The sequence below is a fragment of the Monodelphis domestica genome, chromosome 1 (genome assembly GCF_027887165.1).
Source record: "Monodelphis domestica isolate mMonDom1 chromosome 1, mMonDom1.pri, whole genome shotgun sequence".
Taxonomy (NCBI): domain Eukaryota; kingdom Metazoa; phylum Chordata; class Mammalia; order Didelphimorphia; family Didelphidae; genus Monodelphis; species Monodelphis domestica.
The window spans coordinates 574,752,327-574,776,670 of record NC_077227.1 but is presented as its reverse complement, the minus strand read 5'-3'; the positions used below and the strand labels follow the sequence as shown (position 1 = coordinate 574,776,670).

The 24,344-nt window shown below is 36.5% G+C and overlaps 1 long non-coding RNA gene across 1 annotated transcript in view; it reads right to left on the bottom strand.

Moving 5' to 3' along the window:
* Positions 1–5,713: 5,713 nt before the first annotated feature.
* Positions 5,714–24,344, bottom strand: part of LOC130456531 (uncharacterized) — a 31,325-nt gene continuing 12,694 nt past the window's right edge. The window contains exon 3 of the long non-coding RNA XR_008915541.1: positions 5,714–7,480. This is a non-coding gene — a long non-coding RNA (uncharacterized LOC130456531). The remainder of the gene's footprint in view (positions 7,481–24,344) is intronic.

Sequence of the window (24,344 nt, the reverse complement as noted above, 5' to 3'; positions counted from 1 at the left end):
AAAAGGCATTTGGAACCAGCAATTGTGGGGAGTAGGACTAGAGTCAGTCCTCAAAAAAATAAAAGGATTAGTGGGTAGAGCATTAGCCCTGGAGTTAGGAGGAACTGGGTTCAAATTTAGCCTTAGGTACTTCCTAGCTGTGTGACCCTGGGCAAATCATTTGCCTAGGCCTTGCCACAATTCTTAGAATTGATGCTAAAACAGATGGGTAAGTGCCTGAAAAGAAAAAAGAGTAAAAGGATTGGCTGGCAACAGTGAGGGTCCAGGGGCCCAGTTGAGATTGGAGAGCATATATTTGTTGGGGGGGGGGGTTTCCATGGTTACATAATAGATGTTATCTCCCTTCTCTTTTCCCTCCCTCCTCCCAGAGTTGACAAGCAATTACACTAGGTTTTATATACATACATATATATGTATAAAATCACTCAAAACCTATTCCCATATTATTCATTTTAATAATAGAGTAATCTTTTAAAACCAACCCCCCAAATCATATACCCATATAAACAAGTGATAAATTCTTTGTTTTCTTCTGCATTTCTACTCCCATAGTTCTTTCTCTAGTTGTGGATAGCATTTTTTCTCATAAGTCTCTCAGAATTGTTCTGGATTGCTATTAGTAGCAAAGTCTATTTCATTTGATTGCTGTGATAGAGGCTGGCACTAAAGAAAAAGTGCCAGACTGAAGAGTATATGAAATTGATCTCCTCAACAAGGGGAGGAGCCCCAGGAGTGGAATCCTGAGGAGAAAAGACTGGCTAGGAGAGCTGTGAAGGTCTCTCCGTTTTGAGACATTGAAGAGAGAAGGCAGATAAAGACTTTCTCCTGAGTGTTACCCAGTTTTCCTGCTCGTGACTGGAAATCTTTCCCCCTAACACTTCCCAATTAAAGGGACTTTCTGAAGAGAAATCTGAGCAGACTTTACCTCAGCTCCTGTTGCCCAGGGGTGAGTCAACCTGACTTTCTCTCAAGGGGGCTCAGGCTCCCCTGAAACTTGAGGAGGGAGGAAAAGGGTTTAGATCAGTGGTCTCAACCTTTCTAATGCTGTAACCCAGTTCCTCATGTTGCGGTGACTCCAAACCAAAAAATTATTTTCGTGGCTACTTCAAAACTGTAATTTTGCTACAGTTATGATTTGGAATATAAATACCTGATATGCATTATATATTCTCATTGCTACAAATCAAACATAATTTAAACATAGTGATTAATCACAAAAATAATATTTAATTATATGTTGAGAAATATTAATCCAGCAGGAGGCAGCTTGAGCGCTGGGGCAGGAGGTAAGTCCTGTGACAAGGAAATCACTTTAAAAGACTGATATATATTAATTTAAGGTCGCCAAGGAATTCAGCTATGTAATTCCTTAATGAAAACTCAAGTCAGCAGTCAATCTTTTATGGAGTTTAATTACAAACAGGAGGAAGAAAGGAATTAGAGATAGAGAGAGAGAAAAGGGAGAGAAGGGAATAGGGCTTAAATGCCCCTTCTGTTTAGGCTGGGCCAAAAGGCCCAAGCCCTTAGATAGCTGGGGCAAAGAAAAGAGATCAGTCCCTATTACTCACGTGACCAAAATGGAGAAACAGTCTCAGAGGCCCCCACCTTCAGCTTCCTTCAGAGCAAGCTTCTCAGAGCACACTCCCACCACTCAGACAAACTCCTCAACCACCCTCAGTCTTCAGACCCCCCTATCCTTCAGGAAACCCTCCAAGTTCCCTCCCCTCAGTCCTCACATCTACCAATCACCTGTCCATCAATTTCCCTGTGCCAATGGAGGCTCTAGCTTAACCCAGGACCGCCCAGAGGTCTCTGGCTTTGCACATGTCTGTTGAAGGTCATATTTTCAAATAATTAAATCTTTGATCCTTTGCTACAGCCCTTTCTAAATCCTGTTAACCTGAGTAGGGTAGAGATTTCAAATAATTAAATTTTGATCTAGGCTGCAGCCCTTACTCAATCCTATTAGGACTGAATAGGGTGGAGATTGATTCCAAGTATCTCCATTGTATCAATTCTAAAATCAATCATGACTCAAAGAAATTCCTGTTCTATGCTTAAGCATAGGTCAAAGTCCTTTCCGTTGTTCAGCAAAAGGTTTCTGTCCTAAAGTAATCTTAAGAAGGTAGGAGAAGGAACCTCCCATGCCAATGGGGTTCACATTCCAATAGTCAAGACCCACTATCAATAGGAAATTTTTCAAGTATGAAATTTCCCAATGGTGAAATTTCCAACATTTATAAGTCTAAGAAATTTTGAGGTTTACAGTCCTGCCTGGGGAGGGGGTCCGAAGATGATGCCTTCTTCTCCCTCTAGCTTGAGCTGAGGCTTCACTTTGCTGGGGTTACTCAGCTCCATTATCCGTTCCAGGAGTTATCCGCTCCAGGACTCATTCTTAACCCCTCCAGAGCCAGCGCCCAGTGCTCTCTCTGGGTCTCTGCTCTCTCTGTTTGAGTCCAGTCTCCAGGCAACAGGGTAAATCCATCTACCCCTCATAGCAGGAGGGCTGCTGATAGGTAACTAATATTAGTACAATGTGCGGGCAGCAGGGTCTCTGTTCTTTCCCAGATCTTACTGTAAAGTAGCATGATTTCGCAGCGGCTAAAGCCATCGGAAATATGTATTTTCCGATGGCTTTAGGCAACCCCTGTGTTTTGGTTGTTGGACCCCGGCAGGGTCCAGACCCACAGGTTGACAACCGCTGGTTTAGATAGAGATAGGGACCCCCTTTCCCCACTTTCCTTTCCCCATTCTTCCCTACCCCATTATTCCTTTTGTATTATCTGATTGAGTTATCATTAAAAGTTATCTGTTCCCCAAGCTGAGTGTGAGTGAACAGATCAAGGGGAGATCTTTTGGTCTCAAGTAGTGGAGGGGGGGGACAAGGGGGACCAGAGTGAATTGGGGAGAGCAGCTTTAACTAAGGAGGGAAGGCAGAAGGGGGAAAATCTTCAAACCCCCTCTCCTCTCTCTGAGCCAACCCATTACATCTACTGTTCTCCCCCTGAACCCCATTTTTTGGAGAAAGGGGGTTCTCCTCTCTTCCCCCCTCTCCATACCTCGGGGTCCAAGCCTCCACTCTAGACTACATTTCCTTCCCTCTTCTCCTTTTTTTTTTTAAACATTGTCCAACAGTGTTTCAGGAGAATGCACTTTTGTAGAGGACTCAGTCAATGGTATATGACTCTCTAGAAGCATAGGCACAGTAGCATAGAAAGATTTAGTGTGAGTGATCTAGGTTTAGGGTCCAGAAATTGGATGAGCTATAAGAGAACAGGAAACTCCAGGGTAATAATAAACAACATAGCAACTAACATTTATATAGAACTTGATTATGTGCTAGGCACTGTGCTAAACACTTTACAGTTTTTATCTCAGAAAGCAGTATAAAATTGAATTTATTAATTAAAAGTTCTAGATTTTGAAGGGAGTTAGGTGAGACCTGAAGTGATGACCTAAGAAAGCAGGTCGAGCCCTTGGAGGTTGCAGTGAGGGTAGAATGGGTTTTGGAAGGGTAAATCATAGAAATTATAGTCAAAAAGAAAAATCTTAGTTATAGATGATGGTCAAAGAACATTTTCCAAATAACCCCAAATCACAACTTCAGTATCATCCTCAACTCCTTTCTCTTTATCAATGTCATATATCTAATTAGCGGCCAAATCTCTTCATTTTATGTCTTGAATACACCCCTTTCCATCTAATTGTCACACAGCCATCACTAGTTCAGCCTCTTAATACCCTTTTCCTAAACTATTAAAATAGTCTCCTAATTTAACTCCTTGACTCAATATTCTCCCCTTCCCATCTAGGCTCTACATAGTACTCCCCTCCATTTACTCTATGGTCAGTCATACTGGCCTATTTGCTGTTTCTCAGCTTGGGAGTTTCTGGAATTTGTACTGGTTGGCCTCCATGCCTGGAATGCTCTCCATCCCATACCAGTCTCAGAATTCCTAGGTTAGTTTAAGAATCAAGTTAAGTACCATCTCCCTCAGGGGCTTTTCTTGTTTCTTCCTCCTTCTTCCCCAGCTTGCTAGTGTCAGGAATTGAATCCGAGTTCCAGGAATGGGAAACTTGTGTGATACCATTATGCCAGCACTACTCTTATGGAATTATATATGAGACATATACTGGTATATGTGGGGTGTACAGGGTGTTTAAAGAAGACTAGTACCTCTGATATGAGGGGTTGCCAAGCCCTTTTCAGGATTGCCTTCCTTCTTTGGCATCAATCTGCAACCCAGCTCTCACCTATGGATCCAAGAAGCTGTAACATGAATGGTGGCCACATCCTGGTAAACAATCCTGGCAGATGGGATAAACCAGGATGAGGGTAACCTATAGGCTCAAACCCATTGGTGAGTAAAGAGAATGTCTACCATAGGCATGTGAAGACTTCCCCTGGTGGAATGGATAGATGAGAACAGTTTTGTGCTGTGATACTTGAAGAGTTTGATTCAAGAAGTCAAGTCATCTGTTACAACCTGAGCCAACACCAGTCATCTTGACTTTCATCCTTGCCACTTGACTTGGATGACTCTGGAAAAGAAAGGCTAACTTTACGCAACTTTCCCTCTCTTAAATATAATTCAATAAGTGATATCATTGGTTCTCTTTGAAAAGGTAGAGTGAACAATAATTTTTTATCTACCTATATATGCACAGGTTTTCTCCTCTATGGAAGGTAAGCTCTTCAAGGGTGATATTTGGGTTTTTGTATTTGTATTTCCAATGCCTAGCACAAAGGCGGAGAATAAACACTTATTAAATACCTACTATATTCCAGGTACTGTGTTAAACTCTTTTTTTTTGTAGCAAATATTTATTCAAAACTGATTTATAGGATAGTGTTTAATAGTTGTTTAAAACATTCAACATTTATTAAAACAAGATTTAAAGGTTCAAAATACATTCTAAATGAGCAAAATTACAGTATTTTATTGAAGTTTGCCAGTAGCAAATGACTGTTAATCAAATTCTGCATTCCTATATTCATGAGTGCTATATTATTTCATTTGATATTTACAATAACCCTGGCACATAGGTACTGTTATTAACCCCATTTTACTGTTGAGGAAACTGAGTCAGACAGAAGTTAAGAGACATGCCCAGGGTCTCACAACTAGTAAATGCCTGCAGCTAGATTTGAACTTAGTCTTCTTGACTCCAGGCCCAGTGGTCTGCATTGTGCTATTTGCCTGCATTGAGGTGGTATGTGTTTAATAAATTAAGTGGCACCATGATACTTTTGCCTTATGCTCATATCATTAGTATTATCTTCAGTCCATTTCTTTGCAGGAATCTTTTAAAAACCATTTGCCTATTTTTGTACAGATTAGCTGAGTTAAATCTAGGGCAAATAATCTCTAGATACAAATAAACAGTAATATATCATAGTACACTGAAGATAAGTGGGTCAGGCCAACTTTATAATTTGTTTCATTTTTGGTACCACATGGCACTTTTCCTTTAGGAATGGCATTCCATAAATGATTTATAACTGGCAAAAGAACTAAGCAAAGATGTCATTATCATACTGTCTGTTAAAATATAGATAAAGCTTATTTTGGGTATAAAAACTAAAGACAAAAAAGCTCCAATATGTCCCCTCACACCAGCTCAGTAGATCCTCCCATGTTTATATATATATATATATATATACATATATATATATATATATATATATATATATACATATATATATATATATATATATATATATATATATCCCAGTGTGTAGATCATTGCTCTACACTGCCAAAATCACAGGTACAGACCAAAAATATATGTGGGTGAGGTAGAGGGGTAATGTAAAAGACAGCACCATCCCCATCTTCTGCCTTGGGACTGATGTTCTAAGAGAGAAGGTAAGGATTAAAAAAAAAATGTAAGAAAATTGGAAAGTTGAGTTGGGGGAGGGCTAGGAAAAGTAGGAGGAGTAGGAATCTGGTAAAATTTATGGACCCACTCTTAGAATCGTTTTCTTTAAATATATAGCATTATAAAGGGAAATTATATATTGAAATAAAGTTAGCTAAAGAGTTTATAGACCTAAGGTTAAGGAACCTAAAGAGAGAAAGAGAGAGAAATCTGCCTTTACTCTCTCCTGAACATGTGGCTTGGGACTTCCACAGGTCTGCCTCAGACATCTTATGGTATAGGGAAAGGGTATTTCTTCTTTCATTCTTCAACCCCAGCACTTATAGTATCTGTTCACATATAGCTGCTAGATCCTAAGCCTCTGGCCTCTGGCCACTTCTTACTGCTTCCTACGTTCACTGAACATTAGGAGACCAAATAGTGATGGATTTGTTTGTTTTTGAAGGGGAAACACCTACCTCAAGAGTTTAGGGGTCCTGGGTCAAGTCCAGCTGGAAAGACTTGCTAGAAAGACATGACTTTTTTTGGACTTGTTTGGACAGTGCCATGCCTAAGTGAAAAGGCGATGACTATTTATCAGCTCTACAAAATGTTGCATGTTTTGATGGTTTTCAGTGTCACTTCCCCAAGAAAGAAAAACAGGACTTTTTTTAATGTGCCCAGGTCACCTAAGATGGAGGTCAGCTTTCCATGTAAGAAAGTGTATATTCCATATATATGTATGTATATAGTCCACAAAATATACATACAGATATGTGACTTAACAGCCAATAAAATGTATATTCCCTCTATTAAGTTACTAGAAAAGCATTTAAATTCTGCCTTGTGAGCATTTCCATGTAATATTAAATCTGTAAAGTACAGTGTGTTTTAGGGACGTTAAAATAGAGGGAGTTGTGTTTTTCCATCTCTTTGTGGGGAGGGGGAAAAAACAAATTTGGGCATTGTAATTACTTAGGCAGCATTCGTTTTGTTTCTTTTTGTGTGCACTTTCCCTTGACATCACTGTTTATATAATCTGCATCCAATTTGCATATTGTTTTCCTGGTTTCGGTTTTCCTTAGTTCCCATCTTCCCCCTTTCTCTGTACTCATTATATTTATCGTTTTTTATACCACAGAACTATTCATTATATTCACGAATGACAATTTATTTGGCTGTGCAGCAATTGATGGGCGTGGCTTTATTTCCATTACTTTGCTATCACAAACAGTGCTGCTATTCATATTTCGGTGTATGTGCATTTCCTCTATTTGCAAGAACACTGAAACCACTAACTAGAAAGTAGTCCTGGAGCAACCTGTAGACACAATTCTTGGAAAACGTCTGCATAAAGCTAGGTGGAATCCATAAATAGGAACGAGCCAATGAGAGGCTTTGACAGCAGCCAACCTCCCGCCCCCCCAACCCAGCAGTCAGGTTGATACTCTAACAATCTGGGTCAATCAGATCTCTCTTCCAGTCTCTGTTGCCCACAGGGCTTGGCTGCTTCTAAACTCTGGCATGGATTCCAGTCCTGAATTTCCAGAGGTGCTTTCTTTCGGCTTTTGAAGTTCTCTTTTTCCCTTTCGGAGCTCACAAGGTCATGATCATTTACCTAAGGGCAAGAAAGAAATTGAGAGGGAAAAGAATGTATTGGAGGCAATGTATCCAACCTGGAGAAGGAGATAAAGGGTCAAGGCCTCTAAGGCTTGTGCCTACTATGGGAAAAAACTAGAGCTAGAGGTGGCCTCCTCAGGCCCTTTTGAATACACACTCAATTCTGGCTCAAAAGCCACTTTTATTTTATTTTTTAAAGTTTTAATATTAAAAAAATATTGATTAATTTAGAATATTTTTTCATGGTTATGGCACTTCCACTGGGTTATATATGTATATATGTAAGTCAAATTTACAACTTTAAACAATTAAAAAAAATAAAACAGTCCCAAAATACCCATGAATGTGGGGAAGGAGGAGGGCATGCCCTGCCTTACTCATCTGCCCAGAAGCATGATCACTAAGGACAGATGTGGCAGCCCATTGTGATAGAAATTTATTAACTGAGACACCAAAAAAATAAAGTCTCCAAGCCAAAAAGAAACAGGTTTGTTGAGAGAGGGTCAGTCTCACAATAAAGCAGGACTCTGGGTGGTCTCCAAAGAACTCAAACCTTGAGAGCAGCCCCCTTAGAGAGCACAAATTTGAGCTAGAGATACAGAAGTAGCATGAAAAATGCAAGGGATTTTGCCTGAGTACTCTCACTAAGGCACTTTGGCACACACACACACACACACACACACACACACACACACACACACACATACATACATATATATATATGCTTCTTACCCCTTGAGCTCAGTCAGAAGTAGTCAGCAATACAAGTGTCTTATATATACTTCTTACTCCATTAGCTTAAAGTTGGCTGACATACAGGGGATCAGTGTACAGGGTGGAGGAGTCAGAAGTGTAGAACCAATTAAGGCCTGGGTGTGCCATATAACATGTGTATTCTACAAGCTGTGAAGGCCTTCTATGCAGAACTTACAGAGTACTTCTAAAGCACAGAATTTGGTGGTAATTAAAACAAACAAACAGACCTTACCTTCCATCTTAGAATTACTACTGTGTATTGGTTCCAAGAAGAGTGGTAAGGGCTAGGCAATAGGGGTTTAAGTGACTTGCCCAGGGTCACACAGCTAGGAAATATCTAAGGTCAAATTTGAACCCAGGACCTCCTGTCTCTAGACCTGACTCTCAATCCACTGAGTCACCCAGCTCGGTGGTCATTTTGTAGAATTTACAAAGCACAGATGTCTTACAAAGCCAATTTAACAGAACAGTAAGAGAAAAAGATGACAGAATATGTAAGCTATCTACTGATCTTTATAGTAAATATAATGGGGCGAAGGTAAGGTGTTTCACAGTCACACCACAAAGCCTATTACAGCTGCTAAGAATGGGCTCTCTCTCCTCTTCAATAATATAATAGAGTTTTAAAAGTTAGGTCCTGTAGTTTCATCTGTGTAGGAATTTCCCATCATGGAAATTTTCTCTATGGTGGATCAGATTTCATATCTTGCTGAAGGGTTCCCATGCTCTCTGTTCACATTAATGGTGGTTATTGCAAGGATTTTTTCATGGTGCCTCTGGGGCACAAGAAATATTTAACAATTATTTGGATTTACCTGATTATTAGATATTTATGTCCTAACAACCTTTACTTAAATAAATTAAAAAGAAAAAATAGTATTTTTATTTCATTCTTAAATAACCACAGTTGTCGCCTATTGGGCACTATACAACTTTTCTAGCTTTGGAATCAGATTAAATACCACCTGCCTCATATACTATTTCAAATAGAATTTCATGCCTTTCCTTAAAATAATAAACAATATATATCTAAATTCATCAGCCAGTATCATCTGCAATGGGGATAAATCAGAAGCATTCCCAATAAGATCAGGAGTGAATCAAGGATGCCCATTATCACCTCTATTATTTAACATTGTACTAGAAACACTAACAGTAGCAATCAGAGAAGAAAAAGAAATTCAAAGGATTAAGATAGGCGATGAGGAGACCACGCTATCACTCTTTGCAGATTATATGATGGTCTACCTAAAGAATCCTAGAGAATCAACTAAAAAGCTAGTGGAAATAATTAACAACTTTATAAAGTTGCAGGATACAAAATAAACTCACATAAGTCATCAGCATTTTTATATATTTCCAACACAACTCAGCAGCAAGAGTTCAAAAGAGAAATTCCATTTAAAATCACCCTGGATAATATAAAATACTTAGGAATCTATCTGCCGAAACAAACACAGGAACTGTATGAACACAACTAAAAAACACTCTCCTCACAATTAAAACTAGATATAAACAATTAGAAAAACATTGATTGCTCATGGGTAGGAAGAGCTAACATAATAAAAATGACAATCCTACTCAAATTAATTTACTTATTTAGTGCCATACCCATTAAACTACCAAGAAACTTTTTTTATCTAATTAAAACAAATTATAAAAAAGTTAATTTGGAAGAAAAAAATATCAAGAATATCAAGGTGTGGGGGAAAAAGACCCCTACCCCCTTATACTTGATTGGATTTTAGTGATAGTGATTAGGTTTAAGATAATCAGTATTGTGATTCTAAAGTTATTAGTATAAATTCCATTATAATCTTAATACAATCAGTAAAATTCATAATTTTACAAAGATTTCTAATTAAAGCATAAAAACTGCTTGTAATGGGATATCTAAACCCTCCCTAAGATGGCACTTCCCTTTATCACAAGATGCTGACCATCCAGATCTCATGTCCAAATATGGCACAAACATCATGCCCCCTTTCCTGTTTGGAAATAGTCATCTTTTCCCCCCAGATCATATGAGAGAGAGGTAACAGTCTCTTGACTAAGTCATTAGTCAAAGGACTAAAATGGGCTTTCCGAAATGAACTAACCAATCAGCTTTGTAATTGGGTAACTGTTTCTAAAATAAGGTCTATATGATGTTCTGTCTTGTGATCTTGTATGGAAGTATTCATTGTTATAAAAACCAGGTCTCAGCCTCTGGGAGTGGTCTCTTGCAGGGGTCCAACAATGTAATACATGCAAGAGAACACTTTTATTGGAGGACTTGGTCCTCTTTCAATAAAATCTAACTTTCTACCTTGACTTGGAGAAATTTGGCTTTTTGACTTTATTTGCTTAAATTATCTATATGGAGTCTGTGGGTTTCTATTTTACAACAAAGGTAAATAATGAAAAAAAAATTGTGAGAGATGGTGGCCTAGTAGCACCAGATCTTAAACTGTACTATAAAGCAGTGGTCATCAAAACAATGTGGTACTGGCTAAAAGACAGAAGGGAGGATCAATGGAATAGACTTGAGGTAAATGACCTCAGCAAGCTGGTATTCAATAAACCCAAAGATCCAGGCTTTTGGAACAAAAGCCTACTTTTTGACAAAAACTGCTGGGAAAAAATGGAAAACAGTATGGGAGAGATTAGGTCTAGATCAACATCTCATACTGTGAATCTTAAAAACTACTCAGACTGTACCTTAGAAGATCTGGTTTAGCTATTCCCTTATTATAACAATGGAGATACTTGGTCTAACAAGAATCAGGAATGTATTGGGAACTTTTAAAATTACTCCACCCTAATTAGACATACTTTAGGGGAAGATAAAAGTTGTAAACTCCTGATTGAACAATGAAGATACTTAACTCATACCTTATAGTGAAGCTAGAACTTTAAACTAAGTCTATTTTTAGATCTAATACAAAAAGTTATTAAGTACCTGTAAAGATTAAATTAATCACAAAAAGGTCAAGTAACTTCCAAAAGGCAAACTTAACAAAGAGGTGTGAAATACTCAGAAGGTATAATCTAACCAGAGAAGGTGAGAACCAAAGATGAGAACTAAGAATGGGCAGTCCTGGAAAAAAGTGTCTACTGTGATTGGTAGATGTGAAAATTTAGGGGAGGTAACATAAGAGAAAATTCTCTTTAAAAGGAGGCTAAGGAACAGTTCAAAGGGTTTTGGAGTGGAATTGGATTCTGAACTCAGTTCAGGAGATTCAGTGGAGGACTGGAGCTTGCTTGGAGATGGTCCTGTGGTGAGTGATAAGACTGACTCCCTCTCCCTTAGGCTCAGGGAGGCCACTTTGGCCTAGGTCTTTAACTACTGCTTGGCTCAGCCTGAGCCAGAGCTATTTAAATTAATTCTCTCTCTCTCTCTCTCTCTCTCTCTCTCTCTCTCTCTCTCTCTCTCTCCCTCTCTCTCCCTCCTTCCCTTAATTCCTTCTCTTTATTAATTAAAATCTCCATAAATCCCCAGCTGACTTGGGTATTTTTTCATATTTGGGAATTTCCCATGGCAACCACTTAATTAGAATTTAAGTCAAAACACTAAAATTATCCTTACAATACCCTATATACCAAGATAAATTCAGAATGAGTAAATGACTTAAATATAATGAAGGAAACTATAAGTAAATTAGGTATACATAAAATAGTATACCTGTCAGATCTACGGGAAAGGAAAGAATTTAAGACCAAGCAAGAAATAGAGAATATTATAAAATGTGAAATGGATAATTTCAATTACATTAAATTAAAAAGGTTTTGTACAAACAAAACAAATGCAACCAAAATTAGAAGGGAAGCAACAAATTGGAAAAAAATCTTTATAACAAAAACCTTAGACAAAGGTCTAATTTCTCAAATTTTTAAGGAGCTAAATCAATTGTACCAAAAACAAAACAAAACAGGGTATTTCCCAATTGATAAGCGGGCAAAGGACATGAATAGGCGATTTTCAGATAAAGAAATCAAAACTATCAATACACTTGAAAAAATGTTCTAAATTTCTTATAATTAGAGAAATGCAAATGCAAATCTGAGGTACCACCTCACACCTAGCAGATTGGCTAATATGACAGCAAAGGAAAGTAATAAATGTTGGAGGGGATGTGGCAAAATTTGGACACTAGTGCATTGCTGTTGGAATTGTGAATTGATCCAATCATTCTGGAAGGCAATTTGGAATTTTGCCTAAAGGGCTTTAAATGACTGCCTGCCCTTTGATCCAGCCATACCACTGCTGGGTTTATGCCCCAAAGAGATCATAAGGAAAAAGACCTGTACAAGAATTTCATAGCTGCACTCTTTGTGGTGGCAAAAAAATTGGAAAATTAGGGGATGCCCTTCGATTGGGGAATGGCTGAACAAATTGTGGTATCTGTTGGTGATGGAATACTATTGTGCTAAAAGGAATAATAAAGTGGAGGAATTCCATGTGAACTAGAACGACCTTCAGGAATTGATGTAGAGAAAAAGGAGCAGAACCAGGAGAATGTTGTAAACAGAGACTGATACCCTGTGGCACAATCGAATGTAATGGACTTCTTTACTAGCAGCAATGCAATGATCCAGGACAATTCTGGGGGATCTAGGAGAAAGAACACTATCCACATCCAGAGAAAGAACTGTGGGAGTAGAAACACTGAAGAAAAACAACTGCTTGATCACATGGTTTGATGGGGATATGATTAGGGATATAGCCTCTAAATGATCACTATTATAAATATTAATAATATTGAAATAAACCTTGATCAATGATACTTGTAAAACCCAGTGGAATTGCTCATTGGCTAGGGGAGGGAGGTGGATGGAGGGAAGGGAAAGAACATGAATCATATAACCATAGAAAAATATTCTTAATTAATTAATTTATTAAATAAAAAACTAAACAAAATAAAAATTTAATTTAATTTAAAAACACAAATTGAATTTCATACAGAAGAAAACATATGATTTGTGACTTGTTTATATGGCTATTTGATTTGAGTTTTTGGTTTTAAAAGATTACTGTCTTACAAAAATGAATAATATGGAAATGGCTTTTGAATGATAATACATGAATTGCTTGTCAACTCCAAAAGGGGGGAGGGAGGGAACGTGATTCATGGAAAAACATTTTTAAAAAATCAAATTGAATTTCACTCTGCTAACATAGAAATCACTAAAAAACTCAGCATTTTAAAGATGAGAAAGTTTGAGAAATCACCGGTAGAGCTGTAAATCCAAGTAAGTGGAAAACATTTCCATTAGATTATAAGCATCTCGAGGGCAGGGATCAACCCTTGCCTCTTTTTGTAGCCTTATCAGCTTAGCATAGTATCTAGCACATACTAAGTGCTTAATATATGTTGATTGATTGATTAATTGACCTAAAACATTTGAGAACTTCATAGAAAGGAATGAAGCATGATCTAATATTGAAACCCCGATCAATCTCAAGGTTCAGCCTGGCTGGAGAGAATGCTGGAGAAGCAATACTGTATTTCCCTTGAATAAGGTAGTATTAGCATAGCACCTGGCACAGAAAGGTTCTTTATAAATGTTTATTGATTGAGCAGTATGTAATTTGTTTTTTTTAACTCTTACCTTCTATCTTGGAATACTGTGTTTTGGCTCCAAGGCAGAAGAGTGGTTAGGGTTAAGCAACTGGGGTTAACCAGTTTGCCCTGGATCACACAGCTAGGAAGTGTCTGGTCCAGATTTGAACCCAGGACCTCCTGCCTCTAGGCCTGGTTCTTAATTCATTGAACCACCTCACTGTCCCCAGTAGTATATAGTCCTGTAGAATTCCCTGATGCACTAAGAGGTGACTGGTTCATGGTTATATAGTTAGTATGTGTCAGGAGCAGAATTCGAACCCTGTTCTCTATTCTAGCCCTAGCCCTTTATTTACTGTGCCATGATATAATATTATGGCACTATAAAAATGACAAATATGGAGTAAAAAGGAAATATGGAAAGATTTGTATGAAGTGGAAATCCTGGAAGGGCAAGAAGAGATGAGAAACCAGAGATCAGAAGAATGAGGAGACAGAGCAAATGCCAAAATAGATAATCTGATGGCAGAGACTGCCTTGCTCTGGGAAAGAAGTAGAGGGGAGGGGAATCATTAGATAGGTACAGCTGCTTCTCACCCAGTCAGCTGAGAGAGCTGATTGAAGCCCGCCAGGCTGTGCAGCTGGCAGGAGCACAGTACAGTCCTCCAATTGTGGGAAGAGCTGGCTGGGCTTTTTTGCTTCTCAATGTCACCTGGAGCTTGACAGCTGACTGAGTTCAAAAAAAGATCTGCAGATGCTCAGGGACTGAGAGTTAGAAAACAGTTAAATCAATAACACAAAAGTGGTACCTATAAGTAAGAGCAATATGGGAAATGTTCAAAATCACTTGTAGTAGTGATAAGGTGGGCTAGGGATGAGAATTGTTCAGTTGCTCATACTTGCTTGCCTCACTCTACTGCTAATCCATTGCCTTGCTAGGTTTCCCAGTAAAAATGCTTCTCCTTCTCTGAAATGAGATTATATCACTTAACTGTAGTGCCTGGTACATAGTAGGCCCTTTAAAATGCTTGTTCCTTTTTCTGCCTTACCCACTTCTGCAAAACTATATCAAAAGATCTTTAATTCCCTCCATTTTTAAGTCTCAAATTTAAGACTTTTCCCCTCACACCGGTACTTTGACAAGATGGCATGATGTTAGATTTCTTTGACTCTCTACTCTGAAGCTGCCTTTTATCCCTGACCCACAGCAGACCAGGAAGGGTCATGTAGTTGTTTACACTGCTTGGGTAAATTGGGAGTCATGAACTACATTCTTCTCAATAAGATAGAAGAACATTTGGCTGTACTAGAGGTGTCGGACATGCTACCCATACCAGGTGGCCCACAATGCTTCTGAATGTGACCCAAATGAGAAGTCAATGTAATGGGAAATATTTATCAAAATAAATAAAAATTCAATAAGACACAAGCAATATTACAACTTAAAACTTAAGTCAATATATAGACCTCTAGGATACTCATGGATTAGTGACCCTAGTTTCTACTTGAGTTTGATGCCACTGCTCCAGGTCTTTTTTTACCTGCCATGCCCTCCAGATCACTGGTACTGCTGTCTCACCTTCTTTTCTTGTAGCATTCTTATTACATGTGTTATCTTACCCAGTTAGCTAGGAGTTTGAATTTGTGGTTGTCTTGCTTCTTCTGTGCATTTGGCATGTGGTTTTATACCTGAGTACTTTTTTTTCATTCTTCCCCCTTCCTTTCCTTCCTTCCCTTGCCTTATTCTAATGGCATTTCTAGTAATTATATTTAGAATAGTCAAATGGTCTGTATTTATTATTGTTCATAAAGACAAAGTAAATATTTTTTAAAAGGGAAGATAAATGGACATTCAGTATTCAGTGTTCAGAAGAAAAGACTTCAGGCTTCCACAGAGGAGTCCAAGGCGAGAAAAGAAATACAGGGTGATAACTCCATTTGTCTCAACACTTCTCAACAGAATCAAACTGCTCTCAGAGTTCCAGCTCCTTTCTTTGTGGTATTGGTCTTAGCCCAAGCATCATTTCCCTAGCTCCCTGACTACTTTTCCTCTTCAGATCCCAGTCTCTTGGGAGTTGGGTTCTTCTTGAAGTCTCATTTTTTCAATTTACTCAATTTATTCAACCTGAACTTCTTAAAGGTGACATAGGGACGTGATCTATCATTCTTCATCCAATGGTGTTTCTTCTTCTTTTTTTTAATCCTTACCTTCTGTCTTGGAATCAATACTGTGTATTGGTTCCAAAGCAAAAGAGTGATAAGGGTTAGGTAATGGAGGTTAAGTGACTTGCCCAGGGTCACACAGCTAGGCTGTGCCTGTGGCTAGATTTGAAGCCATGACCTCCCTCTCTGGCCCAGGCTCTCAATTCACTGAGTCACATTACTGCCCCTGTTGCTTCTTTCCCAATCCACTTAAAGAATTTGTTTTGGCTTCCAAAAGAGACAAACTGACTTGAAATTATATCTGGGAGTGTATCACCTCCTTATTTGTCTCTTTTCTAAGATTAAGTCCTAGGCTTTCAAGAGCACATCCCATTCACAGGAATTAAAAGGTAGGCAAATTAAGTTACACCATTGGAGTAAACTGGTTAGGATGATAAAATACAGAAATAGTCTATATTTGTGGGACTTGCAGAAGACAAGAACAAAAATACCCCATTAGTTGAATTATGAATGAGTATAAATGTGCTGTAAAAGCAATTTATAATAATGATAGAAACGTAACTAAGCCATTCATACCCTTTGACGCAGAGAACTAATTAAAAGGCACTTGTCCAAAGGAAGTCAAAGACAGAAGGAAACATCTTACACATACAAAAATATTTATAACAGTATTATTTGTGGTCATAAAAAATAAAAAAATTGGGAACATTTATTAACTTAAAATCTTGAACCCTAGAGACTACATTTCCCACAATCTCCTTTTCCTTTTCCTCTTTGTGCATCATGATGTTGATTGAGATTTTAGTTTCGGTTGGAACCAAGTGAGCTCTCTCTGGTTTAGATCAGCATGGAGAAGGGAGGTGGCTCAGCTTTATCTGGCATTACTTTCCCTTTGTTCTAAGTTGATTTTAATAAATAGTATTAAATAATACTTGGAGTATCAGATATTAATTTTAATCTTTACAAACATATATTCCCAGAATATTGTGATATATTAATACATTGGAATACTTTGCTGAGGAAGAAGTGACAAATATGAGGAATTCAGAGAAATTTAGTAAGACTTGTATGAAATGGTTTAATGAAATAAGCAGATGCCAAAAAAAAAAAAGACAATATCATAATAATGTAAAGAAAAACAATGCTCTTTTGGCTAAAAAAAAAATAGTCAGAGATTGGCAGGTAAATTGATCAGGCATAGTTCAGTACATGCAGATAGGGAGTACTTGTTTGGTGCCCTTTTGAACACTACTTCAATGAGAGGTTTTGTATTCTTGCTATTTGAATAGGATAGTAAATTTGTTGATTATTGTTTGTTTGGAAGAGGACCAGCAATATCATGAAGTGATTCATGTGGGAAGTCTTTACCTGTTTAAGGTAGACATCCCTCTAACTCATTGATGGGCTTGTAGCCCACTGATTATCTCCAACCTAGTTTAGTCCATTAGCCCTGATGGTTTACTGGAATATGATTGCTTTGAATGCTACAGCTTTTTGAGCTACAGGTGAGAATTGGGTGAAAGGTAGACACCAAAGGTGGATGAACAGCCCTAAAAAATGCTGAGCAAACCTTCACATCAGAGGTACTAGTCCTCTCTGCACATTCTGGAACTCTATTAACAATGCATTACTGTCCCTATTTTTCCATATCCTTTCCAATATTTGTCACTCTCCTTTTCTGTCATGTTAGCTAATCTGATAGCTGTGAGGTAATATCTCAGAGTTTTTTAAATTTGCATTTCTCTAATCAATAATGACAAAGCATTTTTTCATGACTATAGATAGCTTTGATTTCTTCTGAAAACAATGTCTTTTGACCATTTCTTAATGACTCTTAATGACCAATTCTTATAAATTTGACTCAGTTCTCTATAGATTTGAGAAATGAGGGCTTTATTAGTGAAACTTGCTATTAATCCTCCTACCCACACACCCAGATTCCTGCTTCCCTTCTAATCTTGGCTGCATTGTTTTGTTTGAAAATTCTAATTTGATATGATCGAAATTATCCATTTTACATCCCATAATTCTCTCCATCTCTTCTTTAGTCATAAATTCTTCCCTTATCCACTAACTGGACAGGTAAAACATTCCATGCTCCCCTAATTTGCTTATTATATCATCCCTTTGGTCTAAATCATGTATCCATTTTGATTGTATCTTAGTATAGGATATGAATGTTAGTCTATACCTAGTTTCTGCCAAAACGTTTTCTAATTTTTCCAGCAATTTTTGTCAATGATTTCTTGTCCCAAAATGTTGGATTTGGGGATTTGTCAAACATTAGGTTACTATGGTCATTTTTTATTGTGTATTGGATACCTATTCTATACCATGGATCTACCACTATATCTTAGCCAGTACCAGATAGTTTTGATGATTACTTCTTTGTAATATGGTTTAAGATTTGGTACTACTAAACCACCTTCCTTTACATTTTCTTTCTTTCTTTAAAAATTTTTAAACCTTTACCTTCTATCTTAGAATTGATACTAAGTATCAGTTCCAAGGCAGAGAATACTAAAGAATAGAACATTGGACTTAAGTGACTTGTCTAGGGTCACACAGCTACTAAGTATCTGAGATCAGATTTGAACCTGGCATTTGTCATCTCTAACCCTATCCACTGTTGCCCCCATATTATTTTTTTCCTTGATTCCCTTAATATTTTTGATGTTTTGTTCTTCAAGATAAATTTTGTTATTTTTTCTAGCTCTATAAATTTTTTTTTTGCAATTTGATGGGTGTGGCACTAAATAAATTAATTTAGTTAGAATTGTCATTTTTATTATATTAGCTCAACCTACTCATGAGAAGTTAATATTTTTCCAGTTGTTTAGATCTGACTTTATCTGTGTAAAAAGTATTTCATAGTTGTGTTCATATTGTTCCTGGGTTTGTCTTGGCAGATAGACTCACAAGTATTTTATCTGCAGTTATTTTAAATGGAATTTCTCTATCTCTTGTTGCTGGCCTTTGTTGTAAAATATATAGAAATGTTTGTGATTTGCATGAATTTATGTTATATCCTGTAACTTTGTTGGTTAGTCATTTCAACCATCTTTCTTAGTTGATTTTGTAGGATTCTCTAAGTATACCATAATACGATCTGCAAAAATGATAGCTTTGTATCTTCATTGCCTATTCTAATTCCTTCATTTTCTTTTTCTTCACTTATTTCTATTGCTAGCATTTTTAGAACAATATTGAAAATTAGTGGTGATAATGGACATCTAGCTTCACCTCTGAATTTATTGGAAAGGCTTGTTAGCATATCTCTATTACAGATAAAGCTTGTTGATGGTTTTAGATAGATACTACTTATTTTAAGGAAAGCTCCATATATTCCCACACTTCCTAGTGTTTTTACTAGGAATGAGTATTTTGCCAAGACCTTTTTTTGGGTATCTATTGAGAAAATCATATGATTTATGTTTGTTTTGTTATTGATATGTTTCAGTTATGCTAATAGGCTTTCTAATATTGAACCAGCCTTGCATTCTTGGTAAGATATAAATCTTACCTGGTCATGGTATGTGATCCTTATGATATATTTCTATAATCTCCTTAGTAGTATTTTTATTTTAAATGTTTGCATCAATACTAATTAGGGAAATTGGTCTCTAGTATGCTTCTCTGCTTTTCCTCCTCCTAATGTAGGAAGTACCATATTTGTGTTGTAAAAGGAATTTGATAGGATTCCTTCTTTGCCTATTTCTCCAAATAGTTTATATAGTATTGGAATTAATTATACTTCAAATGTGTGGCAGAATTCACTTGTGAATCCATCTAGTCCTGAGAATTTTTTCTTAGGGAGCTCATTTATGACTTGTTTAATTTTTTATTCTAAGATAGTGTTATTTGCATTACTTTCTTCTTCAGCTAATCTTGGAAATTCGTATTTTTGTAAATATTCATCCATTTTACTTTGATTGTCATATTTATTGACATAAAATTAAGCAAAATAGCTCCTAATAATTGTTATAATTTCATTTTCATTAGTAGTGAATTCACCCTTTTCCTTTTTGATACAAATAATTTGGTGTTCTTTTCTTTCTTTTTTTTTAATCAAATTAACCAGTGGCTTATTTTATTTTATTTTTTTCATAAAACCCACTCCTGGTTTTATTTGTTTAAAGATTTCCTTATTTCCATTTTGTTCATTGCTCCTTTGATTTTCAGGATTTCCAATTTGGTGTAAACTGGGGATTTAAAATGTGTTCTTTTTTCTTATATTGCTTTAGTTGTATGCCCAATTAGTTGATCTGTTCTTTATTTTATTGATGTAAGTGTTTGAGATATAAAATGTAAGTGTTTAGAGATATGAATTTTCCTCTAAGTACTGCTTTGGCCTAACCCCATAAATTTTGCTATGATGCCTCACTGTTATTTTCTTTAATGAAATTATTGATTGTTTTTATTTTCTAAATGACTAAAAAATTTAAAAAACATTTTCTTCATTGATCCATTACTTCTTTAGGATTAGATAATTTAGTTGACAGATTAAAAATTAATTGGAAACTATTGAATATAATTTTATTGTATTGTGATCTGAAAAAGATACATTTAATATTTCTGTTTTCTGCATTTGATTGTAAGGTTTCTAATGCCCTAATACAGTCAGTTTTTCAGTAGGTACCATGTACCTTCTGAGGTACATGGAAAAAGAGTATACTCCTCATAATTACCATTCAGATTTCTCCAAAGGTCTAGCATTATTTAATTTTTATAAAATCCCATTAATCTCCTTAATTTATGTCTATTTATTTTATGCTTAGATTTATCTGGTTTTGAGACTAGAAAATTGAGGTCCCACACTAATATAGTTTTACTGTCTATTTCTTCCTATAATTTATTTAACTTTTCCTTTAGGAATTTGGATACTATACCATTTGGTGCATATATGCTTAGTATTGATATTATTTAATTGTATATGGCACCTTTTAGCAAAATGTCATTTCCCTGTGTATCTCTTTTTTTAGATCTATTTTTACTTTTGCTTTGCCTGAGATCATGATTGCTAATCTTGGCTTTTTTTTAAACCTTAGCCAAATCATAATATATTCTGCTCCAACCACTTATTGTTATTCTGTTTCAAATGTGTTCCTTATAAATAACATATTGTTTAGATTCCATTTTTAATCCATTCTTCTACCTGCTTCCATTTTGTAAATTAGTTTATTCTATTCACATTCACAATTATCATTATTAACTGTATATTTCCCTCTATTCCATTTTTTGCATTTATAGTTCTTTATCTCTTTTTACCATGACCCTCCTCAAAAATCTGTTTTGGTTCTGATCATTATATCCCTTAATCTACCTTCCTCTTCTCTTATTCCCTTCCCCTCCTACTTATATAGGGAAAGATAGATTTCTATATCCAACTGAATGTGGACATTATTTCTTCTTTGAGCTAAACCTGATGAGAATAAGGTTTAAGTGTTACCTTCCACCATTCTCCCCCTTCTCCACCTTTCATTTCATTATAAAAGCTCTTCCTTTCTTGACTCTTTTGTGAGAAATAATTTTCTCTGTTTTTCCTCTACCTAACCTTTCCTTCTTGTTCATCCCTCTTTTTCATCCCTGTTTAATTTTTTTTAAATCATCCTTTCATAGTTATTTCATACTTGTGCTCTCTGTCTATGTATACTCTTTCTAACTGATCTAATAATGATAAAAGTCTTCCTTTTTGACCTCTCCTAGGAATTCTTTTTGGGCCTGAAACAAATTTACAGTTTACTTTAAGGTTTTTAATGTTGTTTTGACTTTTTTATCTTCTGAGTTCCTGTCTAGATCTTTCCTCTCAGTGTAATAATTTTCTATGATCAGATTTTTTTTGTTGTCACTTATTTTTCCAGTCTACATTGTGACTTTTAAATTTATATTAAAATTGGATTCTTCTACTATTTGTTTGCCATGTTTTTATGCCCTAGTACATGGTCAATCTTTGTGGATGTACCATGTGCTGCTGAAAAGAAGGTGTATGCCTTTTTGTCCCTATTTATTTTTCTCCATATGTCTATTAACTCTAATTTTTTCCAAGATTTCTTTCACATCTCTTAAGTCTTTCTTATTTATTATTTTTTGGTTTGATTTATCTAAATCTGAAAAAGGAAGGTTCAGGTCTCCCACTAGTATAGTTTTACTATCTATTTCCTCCTTAAGCTCCAATAGTTTCTCCTTTAAAAATTTTGGTGCTATACCATTTAGTGCATACATGTTGAGTACTGCTATTTCCTCATTGTCTATACTGCCTTTTATCAGGATGTAATTACCTTCCCTATCTCTTTTAATCAGATCTATTTTTACTTTGACTTTGTCAGATATCATGATTACTACTCTTGCCTTCTTTTTCTCAGTTGATACTTAATAGATTAATATATTTTGCTCTAGTCTCTGACCTTTACCCTGAGTGTTTCTACCTGCTACATGTGTGTTTCTTGCAGACAACATATATTAGGATTTTGGTTTCTAAACCACTCTATTATTTACTTCCATTTTATGGGTAAGTTCATCCCATTCACATTCAGAGTTGTGATTACCACCTGTGTATTCCCCATCACTTTGATTTCTTTTCCAACTCCTGGATTTTCTTCTTTCACTATATTCTTCTACACCAGTGTTTGCTTTTAATCAGTTCCTCAAATCCCCACCCTTATTTTACTTCCCTTCCCACCCTTCCCTTCTTATTACCCTCTTATTTTCCTTTAGGGTATATTTAATTCCCTCTCCCCCTTCCCCTCCCTTTTTGTACTTCCCATCCAACTTTCCTTCTTGGTTTTTCTCTCTCAACTTCCCTGTAGGGTAAGATAGAATTTGATACCCCAAATGGATCTAGATGCTTTCCCTTTCAGAATTGATTCCACTGAGAGTACGGTTTAAGTATTACCTGTTAGCACTTTCTTCCTCTCCTTTTTGTAATAATATTCTTCCCTCAGGCTTTTCTTACTTCTATTTTCAGAATTAGCTCTGGGGGAGGGTCTGTAGATTTTCAGTGTTTATGATGTGTTATGATCTAAGAAGAAATATTGTCAATGGTCTCCTGGCTTATGCTCTAGTCTTTACCCAGAAAGTAACCTTATTATGAAGAATGATATCCTCAGAGTTGGAATTCCAAGTTTCAAAAATCAATATTACTAGACTAGCAATAATCAATAAATTAATTGTCAAAGATTCTTTTGGTAATCAGACGCCATCTTTGTCTATCTTAAATATAGTTGCTATCTTTCTGGGAGCTCATTATTCTGACAGCTCTGACACCTCCTCTAAACAACATAAGATAGCTCTAATTGGTAGAAAGATACCTGATGAGAAGGTGAGTTTCATAATTCTTGGTCCCTCCTATATTACTTTATGGTGGTGGAGGGAGTCATATGAGGATCACAGCCTGGCTATGAGATTTTAATAGCCTTTGGTGATCTAGACACAAAGATTCATCTCATTCTAATTAAGCTTCACCTCCATAAGTCATGTTGCCTTACACTTTAATGGGAGTGGGGTGGTTACAATTAAAATCTCTGAAGATTGCATTTTAATTTTATAATTATATCAATTAGCAAAAAAATAGCAAAAAAAGAAAAGCTGGAGAGAGAGAGAGAGAGAGAGAGAGAGAGAGAGAGAGAGAGAGAGAGAGAGAGAGAGAGAGAGAGAGAGAGAAGCATAAGATGCATGTCAGGCTAGAGCTGGACCATGCACCTTTTTTTGTTCCTGGTTCCAGGCAAAAGAGACAACTTCCTGACACCTCTGACAATTTCTGCTCTTTGTGATGTTTATTTATGAGGCCTCTCTAATTGGAGGACTCAAACTTCAATAAAGAGAAGAGGCAGGAGAAGAGGTACTAAAAGCTACACTATTCCCCATTCAAGTTTCAGGGTATTCTTCCATAGCCATGGCAGCAATATAACCTAAAACCACCAGCATTCCTCCCAAATAAACTAAAAAAAAACTACCAGCTAGGAATAAGCATGTGACTAGAATGACTGTGCAGCATGCTTGTGCTTTTCACTACTTGCTATGGTGTTTCCCAGCATGGTGGCCAGCTGACTGACTTTATTACCTAAAAGAATTCTTGTTTACAGGTAAAACAAAAAACTCATCTCCATCCTGCCCATCGTTATCAAAGACAAAAGATGTAAAGGGCTCCAACCATGGCCTCAGCCTTTGGGGAGATACAGTTCAAGCTTCAGCTCGAAAATGAAACCTATTTTAGCTTTAAAATCAAAAGGTTGTTTGGGGGACTTAAAAAGGGTACAAATTAATATTAGCTTTCCACAGGAGCGTCCAAAGATACAAGCCTAGAGAAGTATCTGGTTTAGGTCAATTCTGTTTATGAGACAGCAAAACTCAAATTCCCAATCCAGGAAGGACCCATTCTCAATTTAGAATATGCTTAGGTCA